At 37.7% G+C, this 12,409-nt stretch overlaps 1 protein-coding gene and 1 long non-coding RNA gene across 4 annotated transcripts in view; one reads left to right on the top strand and one right to left on the bottom strand.

The window, feature by feature from the left end:
* LOC106005670 overlaps window positions 1-8,912 on the bottom strand; it is an 89,426-nt gene extending 80,514 nt beyond the window's left edge. Inside the window, exons 1-2 of the long non-coding RNA XR_001179211.2 lie at window positions 8,844-8,912; window positions 7,605-7,687 (exon numbers count right to left, since the gene is read on the bottom strand). This is a non-coding gene — a long non-coding RNA (uncharacterized LOC106005670). The remainder of the gene's footprint in view (window positions 1-7,604; window positions 7,688-8,843) is intronic.
* Window positions 1-12,409, top strand: part of CCDC192 (coiled-coil domain containing 192) — a 197,715-nt gene that overhangs the window by 164,382 nt on the left and 20,924 nt on the right. The window lies entirely within an intron of this gene.

The raw sequence follows: 12,409 nt of genomic DNA, 5'->3' as shown, positions 1-12,409 counted from the left end.
TTTAAACCAATAGTTTTTAAGAGAAATAAAATCCAGGGAAATGGAAACTTCTACTGAAAATGATTTTGCTCTAAGATGGCAACCAGTTAGTAACATTAAATTTAACACCTACCTGCCTATGATATTCTAATCCTAAACCCTGGAACCTGTGGATATGTTACTTTCCAGGGCAAAAGGGACTCTGCATGTGCAATTAATATTAAGGACCTTGCAATGTGGGGATTATCCTGGGTAATCCAGGTGGGACCTCAGAACACAACTCCTTAAAAACATAGTACCTTGCCTGGCTGTGGTCAGAGGGAAACATGATCATGAGGAAGGGTCAGAGAGATTTAACATAAATAGCATTAAAGATATAGAATGGGAATCAGGAGCCAAGGAATGTGGACAGCCTCTGGAAAATGGAAAATGTGAGAAACAGATTCTCTTCTGTAGCTTCCAAGAAGGAACACAGACTGCCCACCACTGTGATTTTAGCTCAAGGGACCTATGTTAGTCTTCTGACCTCCAGAATGGTAAGAGTAAATTCGTCTTGTTTAAGCTGCTGTTTGTGGCATTTTGTTAGGCAGCAGCAAAAAATTCTCACAATTATTCTGGCACTTAGGATGTGATCAGTTCATACCATTTGGAATAGCTCAGACTGAAGAGCCCCATTTGGGCAGAGGCATTTTTTGCTCACTGAACATGCATGTGTCACCCACCTTCCCCAGCTCTGTGCAGGTGGGTAGGGTCATATGATTTCGAACTTAAGTAACACAGATCGCATCTCAGGCTGAGACAATGAAATGCCCCTGCTCTTCCCCTGCCCAGCTCTTTAGTTCTCTGCCTGGGAAAACTGGAAGGCTCTTGAAGAAATGGTAGTGTCCTAAGATACAAACATCCTGCCTGGATCCCTGAGAGTCTGCTGAAAAGGAGCTGCCTGGAGAACTGCTTGCAACAGATTGTGCATGAGTGAAAAATAAATTTTTGTATTTTAAGCTACTGACATTTCCAGGTTTATTTGTTCCTATAGACTAATCAAGACTACCCTGACTGGTATACTTAATCAGAATAAAGCTATCTCAGGAGACAAAGGAACCAACCAATCTAGCTCAATAGGGAAACTACTTTGCAATTCCCTCTCTTATTAACCTATTAAGTTGTATCATTTATGCTTCAATTTCTCTGTATGTACAACTGGGATATGGGTAATTTTATACAGCACTTGGGAAAATAGTCAATATTCTATAAATGACTATTCATTTCATTTGTGTTGTTTTCATCATACAGTAATGAATTTTAATTTAGAAAATAGAAAGGAATTTTGTATTTTTTTAAGTAAGAAACAACAGTCTTGTTTTTCTGTCATTGACTGGTAATGATAATGGAGATTCTACACTTTCAGTGTTAAGTTTGTATGATGGAGATTTATATTTGTGGGATGAAAATTGCTGCTTTCTATCAATATTTTACATTTAAGATATCTGCCAAGATACCAGTGAATTTTAGCTGAACTGTATGCTTATGGCCATCTAAAAGTATAACTGACAAGGAAAAGTAAACTCATAGTCTTAAATGCTTTCCTAAGACAACCGGAATGCAAAACAAGTAAACCTGAAATCAGTCCATTTTAAACAGACAAATGGCTTAATATTTTCCATTTAATCATCCAGAGTGATAATAACAGCTCAAGAAGAGCCAGAGATTACCCAGTTCCTCTCACTCATTTGATAGAAGACAAAACTGAGGATTATTAGTTTATGCCAGTAACCAATAGGGACAGGAAATTCAGAAAGTAGCTATATTGTTAAGGCTAATCTCAATTTAGAGAACCAAAACTAACATCTTTTTAATTGTAATAAAATACATGCAATATAAAAATTCACCATTTCCACCATTTTCATGTGTATAATTTGGTGGCATTACTTATTAGCATTATAATGTAGCTAGCTAGCATTACTGCCATCCATCTCCAGAACTTTTCCCTCATCCCAAACCGAAACTCTGTGCCCATGAATTGTTCCCTCCCCTCCCCCAGCCCTCAGTAACTAGATTCTGCTTTCTGTCCCTATAACTGCGACCCTTCTAGGTACCTCTTCTAAATGGACTCAATCATTGTTCGTCCTTTTGTGACTGGCCTATTTCTCTAAGCACAGTATCTTCAGAGTTCATCTGTGTTGGAATATGTGTCAGGATTTCCTTCCTTTTTAAGGCCAAGTAATCATATATCGAAAATATGTACCACATTTATTCAGCCATTCATCTGTCCATGGACTTTATGCTTGTTTCCATGTTTTGGCTATCATGAATATAGCTAGCAGCATTCTCTGTGACCATTGGTGTATAAATATTTGTTGAGTTTTTCCTTTAATTTTTTGGGGGTGGGTATACATGTAAAAGGGAAGTTGCTGGGATCATATGGTAATTTTATTTTTCGTTTGTGCGGAATTGCCACACCATTTTCTGCAGATGCTGTACCATCTTACATTCCCACCAACAATGTGCAAGTGTTGATTTCCCCATATCCTTGCCAACATTTGGTATTCTCTGGGATTTGGGGGGTGTGGGTGGTTTTCTTTTGTTTCATAGTAGCCATCTTAATGAGTATGAAATGTTACCTTATTTTGTGTGTGTGTGTGTGTGTGTGTGTCACTTGTTTTCTGAATTTGAAAACATCTGACTTCCTGCTTACAAGAGGAATCACACCAATGAACAATGTCGAACTAACCCACAAGTTAGCTTTGTAATCCTTTTAAAGCAACACAAGTAAATAATTCATTTATATAGGGGCAAAATTTTTTCAAATTTTCTCTTTTAGAACAAACTGAAATGTTTCATTTACCTTAAAGCCTTAGATTTAGATTATAAATTTGTCTCAAGTCATTCACATCAAAAAGCTTTTTTGCACATTATAATTTTTTAGTCAGTGTAATTCAGTGTTAATATCACAGAATTTTTAGATACATCACAAAATCTTTCAATTATTTTTTCTTGAAAGAATTAGATAATTAGATGTTAGTCTAACACCTATTTAAAGTTTTTACTTTAAATTGGCTCTATCTTAATCAGCTATTTCAAATAATTAAATATTTAACCTCAATTTTACTTCAAGAGGTTTCAAGTTTCCATTAAGTATACTAGCAGCAGCTAAAACTTGTAGGCAAAACATGAAAAAAAAGTAAGTCACCAAAAATTTTTGGTATTGTGGTGACTCTTCACTAAATGGCGCAACCAAGGAAACCTATAATAATCCTTATCCCCTTTGTAATCAACTGAGTCAATCCGAAATGACAGGTGAGATACTTGGTTCAGTAGCCCACAGCATTCTGCCCTTCTAGACACAATAGCAACAGTGTATAAACTCTTCAGATATGGCAGCTAGACTGAAATAAACAGGAAGTATATTTGTGAAGGAATGTAGGTGCTTATTGTTTACTCAGGGTTGGTGCTTTCTAAGAATATGTTCCCAATTCAGAGTGGCTTAATGCCATCACTTTGTTCTTCTGCAGAAGAGTCATGCCATCTGATGCCTCATCTTCCACACATACTCATAGCTTGTTCATCTCTAGGACAGCAAACTTTATGGTTCTTTCTCAGGATCAATGATTTTTTTTTTAAAAGAAGGAAATATTTAAAATGCAGTAATAGTCTAAGATCAGTAATTTCCCCTGGTAATGTAATTTGAGAGCTCTTTGACTTGGGCCAGATCAGGTTTTCCCTTTAGAACTTAAAGGTCTAAAGGTTTCTACTAAGAACTAAATGAAATAAAGTTTATATGAAGATGTTTTTCTACATCTGAATTTTTACAGAAGTATTAGGAACGATTACTTATGAGCTAACATTATCATTCATTCTTGTCTCATCTTTCACCTTCCCAAAACAGAATAAAAACTCCAAATAAATTAGAACAGAAATAAATTTTAATAATACTTCTCCATGATAAAAATCTAAGTACATTAGTGCTATCATATTACTTGCTCAAGGAAAACTTAGAACTGTTATTACTGGTTTTTTTTATTTGAATTTTTATAGCAGTAGTAAAGTGTTTTGAAATATCCTGATATAATTTCTAGTCTTAGTAACTTGTTTTTATTTTTATTTCTCCTCGAATTTCCTTTTGCCATTAAGTGTAGACCTTGAGACTAAGATTTACTCCTTAGAATAGGGCAGGGCAGAGTACCAACTGTATAGTACAAAGAATAATTGTTTAACTTTGGCATTCAAACTGAGATTTTTTAAATCCATAAGAAGATAATAGTTTTGAAAATCAGGGTTCAAAAAGGGTCATTATCTCAGATTCTCAAAATCATATTCTTTCATAGGTTGATTCATATGAAGCTTCTAATATTCAAGCATTTTTTACCAATAAGAATGGAAACCTATTATTATTCTTCCTATATCCTACAACAGATTTTAAGAACACAAGCTTGGAAAGATGGCTCAAGACAATACCCTAGAAAAGGAAAGGATATTAAGTGGGGTGACATAAAGAAAATTCTTAATTTACTGTCCCTGGGGGGAAGAGCCAAAGAGAGAAGAAAAAGAAAAAATGTGAAGACAGACACAAGGTCAAATCTCTAGGAGAAAGCAATAGGCAGTAGTATAAACACCCTGTTAAATGGGGGCAAATTCACTGCTTTACCACATAGCCTGAGCAGTGTGCCCTCCAAGATACCCCATGCTGAAAGGACAGAAGTGGGAATACTTCTGATCCCCTATGCCTTAGATATTAGCCAAGGAAATAACAGGAATTCCTTTGCGTCCCCATCTGGGATGAGGAGTCAGGGGCAAAAGAGTGGAGACTCAAAGAGGGCTAGGGTTGGGGCAAGAAGACAGCTTTGACATTTAGAGAAGAAACCAGGGAATAGGTCCTGTCCAATGGCCAGTTCCATTGTAACATCTGAAAAGCAGGGAAAACCAGCTGTATCTCAGACACCAATCAGCTATGGACTCAGGAGAGCACTGGGACAACAGTGATCACTGCAACACTGTACAAGTATCAGGCAGCTTTCTGTCAAACCACAGCAGTATGGTAGTCATAATGGCAAAGTATGGAAGAAGAAGGTGAGAAGACCCCAGAACTGACCTCACTCCTACAGGGACAGAGAGATGACTATTTTCAACTGCAAGGAAATAGCAACCCTGAGTGGGCAAAATGAGGTTCACTATTTTTCCCTGGCTCCCAAGTGAGAATAAGAGATCAATAAAAATAAGACATCAATTAAATTTTGAGGCATACCATGCCAGACATGGATAAATATGTTCTTCAAGATGTGCTGCATTTAGGAAACTTTTTTTTTCCTATTTTTATCCTATATGCAACTTTTTAATTTGCTGCCTTCTTTGTAGACTTCTATGCCCTTCATATTCAATGGTCCCAATCTCAACAGCTATAAATGCTGGAAAGCTAAACAATTTGTCCATCATCATAGGGCCAGTTAGTGAAAGAACTATAAACTGCACTGTCATTTTTGACACTAGACCAAGAGTGCTTTCTAATAAACAGAGGGTTTTGTTGTTTTGTTTTGTTTGTTTTTTAAATTTTAGTTATAAAGTACAAAGATGATGATACACTGAAGTTCACTGAGCTAATGATAAATGGCTTCTTTTTTTTTATTTTTCTGGTCAAGATAGACAAATAGAAAAATTCAAGATTTGATTAAATGGCTTATATATATTATTTCACTTCTCAGAGAAGAACAGAATCTCAATTCTGGTCTGTTTTTTTACTACGTCTCCTGTGAAAAAGCATCAGTATAAGGATCAAATTTCAGTATTTTCAGACTGTGCTCATTTTAATTTGGCACAGTTTCCTTCCTTCCGCTATGTCTGCCAAGGCAAGCACCTGTGTGAAAGAGACATGTCAAACAGAACAAACAGGGGGAGTGATTGAGTCTAAGAAGATGGAGACAATCAGAATGTGTTAGAAAGAAAAGTTGACCTTCCTGAATCTCCACAGCCTCAAGGTGATTTCAGATCTCTAGCTTCTCCCTGAAGCTAGAGGCAAGACCCTTCCTGTCTTGTTTGTACATCTGCAAAATTATATATGCCTATTTTGCTTTCAAGGTGATATACTGTAAAATTCTCTATCTACCTTTAAGCCCCATCACTATGAAGTGGGTCCCTAGAAGCCTTTGACATCCTCATGTAAGAGAAAATTCAAAAGCTCAACAGACAAGAACAAGTAGCAACATTTGATTTTGGCTTCCTAAGTAATTAAGAAGAATTCACGATCAAATGGACCAATGCTGTACCTTTCTCAGATTTGCTGGTTAATGTATCCATCTTCATTAGCAAGTAAGTGGTGCAGAATGAAACAGTATAAAAGGAAACTTCCAGCTATGCTTCTAAAGGGTTGGGTGTGTAATAGAGAAATCCAGACAACAATAAGCTCCCAGAGTTGAACGAGTGATTGTTCGGAACTGAATAAATATACAGGAGTTTAAATAATTGTATGTAGCACAGTTGCCCCAATCATTCCCATTGTTTTGCCATTGTAGCAAACGTGGGGATTTTTGTTCCCATGCCGGAGCATGGAAAGGTAGTGTCCAGTAGTAAACAGTGGACCACTGACTATCCAGATCACAGTATTTCACATGACCCCATATGCAGGCTAACAGCAGTGTTCTGCCAAAGTATAATCCATGGGGAATAGGCCTTTGAGGTTGTTTAAAAGTGGCAGGCTATGAGAGAGAAGTCTATTTCCTTTCTTGGAGCCTAATTTAGCTGGAAAATGAAGATAGAATATGAGTTTCCTGTAGCTTCATGCATTGTGTAATTTTATTAGACATAAACAAACTTGCTCTGAATGACTTATAGTAGCCCACTGAGATATTTACTTTAATGTAAAATGTGACCTTCAAACTATATATAGCACATCATCCAACAAGAACACAAAATAGCTCCCCACAATGCCCCTTTACAACCAGTCGCATCATCAAATCCTAGAATGGAGACTGCTTTCTTAAATTTCACAAGGCGAACAGTGCGTCCCAAAATATTGCGAAGACATCAAACCACATTTGTGGAACATGACTGTGGGTCACGTAGGTCTTCAAGTCCTGGAGGTAAGAAGCCAGGTGATACCCCGTCTCTGTCCCCAAGGAGTTTACAAGCCAGAGGAGGAACGCAGATGGAGATACGCAAATACTAATAATCATCCACCATGTTCTGAAGCGTGAAGGAAAACTGAGCAACAAACCTGCTGCCGTTATTTAAACCTGGGAAATCCTCATGATTCCAGAGATGGTGCCGTTTATTTGTCATCGAAATGGACATATCCTATACCCTCTCCCATAAAGTGATCACAGGAAGCTAAATGCACACACATATATGGTATTCCTCTCAGCACAAGTTGGTATGCTCCATAACTTGTATGTATTGATTGACAGATACTCATAGAGAGACTTTTTTCTTCTAGGGCCACAGAGGGGATGACCACATAGAGTACAAGCGAGAGAGAGGGAAAGAAGTGATACCACAATTCCCTATTTTTGCCTCATGTTAAGCCTTTTACCCATTTATTTTAACCCCTAGACCCACTTATCCCCCAGCCCCCACCATCTCCTGCCAATAAAAGTTTTTGTCAGGGAACAAGGAAACATCAAGCAAAGAATGCTACTCACATATGGTGGTATCTTCTGACTGCTCTTCCAGTAAAACAGAAGACCGGCATCCTCATCGTAACAACAGATGTATTGTTGTTTTCCTATTATCGCCAATGAGAACAAGTTCATGGGGTTAGGGGGGAAGAAACGTTGTACTTTACTCTTTTTTTTTTCCTTTTAAGTATGATATTTAAAGGTTATACCAAAGAGATGGTGGAATTTAAAGCATTCCAGGTAGCCAAGGGCTTCTGCCTTTACAGAAAGCTTGGGAGAAAACTGGCCCCCCTCTTATCTGATTGGATTCCTTTGGGTGATAAGAAGGTGTTCAGTGGAGACCCCTGGGGATTGTTCAGGAAGAGGGACTCGTGACTTTCTGTTTAGATTTTTATAAACCGGTGACATTTCTGCTACAGTTCCTTCTCTTCCATTCACCTCTCAATGAGTTCCACAATGCTTGCAATGAGACTTCTTAAAGTTTGCTATGTGGTACCATCTCACTGGGTTTACACCTATCCATGACCAGCTCCTGACTGCTTTTCCTGCCACCTCATTACTTAGAACAAGGCAGTGGTTGCAATCTAAAAATAAATTAAAATTGACTACAGCTATGTTTTGCATGTAGCCCTGATCAGCACCATGTCCTTTCACCAAAAGTTACACTATCCAAAAGCTCTTCCACAGTCTGTTAATACATTCCCACGGTGTTCAGCAGAGGCAGAAATGTTGTGCTTTATGTGTGAATTTTCCAGAGGTATCATGACAAGATCAGTGGTTTTGGAGTCAAAGAGATCTAAATTTGAAGTCCAGCTGAGTAATTTTCTGCTATACTGTGGAGCAATTCTCTAAAAGCAGTATGAGGATGCCTATTTCACAGACCAAGAAAATGAAGCCCAGAGAAGTACTTTACTCCAGGATACATAATAAACAAATGGCCCAGGGAGAATTCAAATGCAGATATCATTTTAACATATTTCCTTTAAAGTTGGGTCTGCACCTCACTGGAGCTTGAATGCCCCACTCATTTGGATGACTATCTGTAATAAGCCGACATTTACCTCTTTAAAAAAAAAAAATTTTTTTTATTTAACAGAGATAACAAGTGGGCAGAGAGGCAGTCAGAGAGGGGTGGGGGGGAAGCAGGCTCCCTGCCAAGCAGAGAGCCCAATGAGGGGCTCGATCCCAGGACCCTGAGATCATGATCTGAGCTGAAGGCAGAGGCTTAACCCACTGAGCCACCCAGGCACCCCCTACATTTACCTCTTAACTGTTGGCCATCTTGGTAACTGCATAGTTGTACATCTTGAGGCCTCCCTGACTGCAGAAGAAAAAGAAAACATCCTGAGCACACTGGAAAAAAGATTTTCAGGTTCACTTCTACCTAGACTGCTGCTTTCTCTAAGTAATTTGATGAGATCAGATTTTGAAATCCAGCTGTAGTTACTGTAGTTAATCTGATGTGGAGATTGTCTATTTTGGAGAGTTGTAAAACATATGACTTTAGATCCCCTGGAGACACAGAGGAAGGAGCTGTAGAAGAATTTTCTCCTAGACATCTCTGAAGATCTTCGGAGTCATTTAAAAGAATAGGCCTTTTAGATTGAGATCTACTGTCAACTTCCTGAGATAAAACCAGATGAATTGCCTGAAGACTAGACAGTTCTTCCAACCAATAGCTCAGGCATAATAGGACATTTGCTGGAGGGCAAAATGGAGTTCATATGCTTAGTAAGACCCATCCTTCTTAAATCCTTCACTTAGCCCAGCTTGAGGAAGGTGGAAAAAGCAATCAAGAATAGGGCTGAGGGAATACATACCTACCACCAACATGACACTTGAGGGTTTTTTTTTTTTTTTACTTGAAGTAGAGCTGACATAAAATGTTGTATTAGTTTCAGGTGTACAACATAGTGATTGGACAACAGTTTCAATCTGTTTTAACCTGTACTTTATGATGTGTTTGTATGAATGTGGAGAGAGATTGGAGAAGGTAAGACCATACAACAAGTGGAGGGGGTAGAATTATTATAATTTAATATATGTTCCCAAACCAAAATAACTGCCCCTTGGAAATTACAGCAGGAAGAACAAGTAGGAGGGAAGACTGATTTAGTGATAATGAATGTCATGGAGGAAACAAGTTTCACATTTTTTGGATCTAGAGAGCTGATTGGTTCAGGATGTTTATAATTGGAGAAACTCACATCCTTGCTTAATAAATCTTGCCTTGCAGAACCACAGATGGAAATTTCTTCTATACTGTCTATCCTGACTAGTATAGCTCTACAATCTCTTATCAAATATGCTTCAGAAGGTTGAATTTTTCAAATTTGAAAGGTACTCCCTATAGGGACAATATTCCATAATCAAATATATTCATATAATATTTACACTGAATGGGTTATATAATGCTATAAATAGCTTCCCATCAGCTCAAATCAGATTCTGCTGCCAAATGAATTCAGATCAGGTCAGGTCAGGTTTTGCCACCAGATGAGCTATGAAAAACTTTCTTTTTCCAGAACTTTTAGGATTTCGGAAATAGAGCTACAGGATTGTGAACCTATACAAACGGAAACTTCTATCTGAGCATTCTACTAGATGGAAACATCTATTTTCATCTATCAATTTATAGAAAGATGGGAAACTTTAATTCAGGGAATATGCTTAGAAAACGTAGGTAGACAATAACAATAATACAGTTAACATTTCTTTAGCAAATATTATGTGACAGGCATTATCCTAAGAGCTTGACATGAATTAACCTACCTAAGTCTCTTACAGTTCTATGAGGTACAATACTGATGTATTGATAGACCTAGTTACAGATGAAGAAACTGAAGCACAGACTTAGTAATTCTGTCATGTTCACACAGCAAGGTGATTGGAAGGGCCGTGGTTTGAACACAGATTTCTCTTTTCCATGAATCTTAAGACTCTAGTGTTAAGTTCTACAGAAAGAGAACAGCTCTTATATATCATTCTACTCACATTCCTCTTGACTATAGGAAACTAAGGCACATATAGTACACGTACAGTTACTTCAATACTTCTTAGGATGCTTGCTTTCATCACGGCGTGTGTTTGGTATTGGAGAACATTTGCAATTCTTTGTCTTGCAACTGAGACAATTAAGAGAGTGCTGACACAAACACGATTATTATGACTAACAGAAGAAGAACTGAGCAATTATATTTTCCCTTTCAGGGTAGACTAGTTTCTAGTCACTGTTTTATCCTTAAGATCTAACTAAGAGGTATGTGTATAATGGGCACTTTGTGGGATGAATGAATGTATCCACATTTCCAAAACAAGTAAGTCCCATTCAGAAATGCTCATTTATAGTATTCCATTTGTTTAGACTTCTCTCTTAATTGATGTTAATCCATTAGAATTTTGTATGAAATCAAACTTTTATGTTAATCTGTTTTGTATAAAAGTATAGCCTTGATAGAAGGGTGTTTAGAACTTTGCATTTGGTTGACTATGATTGTACTCTTCTCTTCCAACTCCTAGCCATGCTTATACATATATACATATATAATGTACATATGCACATGGAATGTGTGACACATCCAGATAGGATCAGGACTTATTCAACCAGCACTTGGAAAATGATGCTGCCTATCCAGTCTTACCACTCCAGATGCTTGATTGCTATAGTCACATGCTTCCACCTGGTTCCCATGACTATCTCTAATACTATCTAAAGGGTTCTTTGACTCAGAATGTTGTAAAGATGAAAGGTTGGGAAGGCCTAAAGCCATACAATGGAACACACTCTACACAGTTTTCTAAAGTTACCTTGAGCAAAGTATGTAGTTCTTATGTTAATTTCCAATCCTATTCATTAAGGAATTTGTGGATAAGGAAACAACTCCTTCCTGCTTCTGTCCATACTTTGCATCATTACCATTGATCCACAAGATCCACTCTTCTTTCCAATCCCTTGCACTGTCCCAGTTTCAGACTGTATATGGTAGCGCCACTTTCTCATACTATACACAAAGCATAGAATTCTTAGCTTCTCTATCTGCAGTTTTACAGAGTTCTTCCTTGAGACAGAGTCTTTGTCACTGGGATTTTATAGCAAATTCTACTTTGTTACTACCTAATACAGTGCCGAGACTTTAATGAATCATTCTGAGAAAGGAACTGAGGGTTTTGGAGGGGAGGGGGCTCGGGGATTGGATGAGCCTGGTGGTGGGTATTAAGGAGGGCACATATTACATGGAGCACTGGGTATGGTGCATAAACAATGAATTATGGAACACACACACAAAATTAAATTTTAAAAAATTTAAAAAAAAAAAAAAGGAATTACTCTTTTCCAAAGCATTCTCTGCAAAATTTGCCCAATGACTACTCAGTCTTGGAGCTTTTCCCCTCAACTACGGTGCCTTGCTAGATCTCATTCTCCTTCTTTCCCTTCGGTCTCTTTCTCTAGCGCTCTCTCTCTCTCTCTCTCTCTCTGTCCCTCTGTACTTCTATCCATCTTATACTACAGGGGCAGGATCAGCTATTCCAATAAAGAGTACAACATTAAGGGGGTTAAGTCCAGATTAAGGATCCCCATTGGGTTGTAGCCACTTACCCTCTCTTACTTCTTGTGTCACATTATCTACTTCCTCTCTGGATATTTTTCGACCACACAGATACTTGTTTATACACAGACAGATATACACACCTGCATCTCTAGGTCACCCTTGCAGAGAGATGTTAATCTAAGGATTTATGTGCTCTACTGGCTTTTCAAACATATATTATAGTAGTAATACTATAGAACAAATTTTAAAAGTGTTTTTTAAAATTTTAATTGAAATTCT

Source organism: Mustela putorius, unplaced genomic scaffold, assembly GCF_011764305.1.
Source record: "Mustela putorius furo isolate JIRA1106 unplaced genomic scaffold, ASM1176430v1.1 tig00000145_pilon_pilon_pilon, whole genome shotgun sequence".
NCBI lineage: Eukaryota > Metazoa > Chordata > Mammalia > Carnivora > Mustelidae > Mustela > Mustela putorius.
This window is presented reverse-complemented; position numbering and strand designations above follow the sequence as displayed.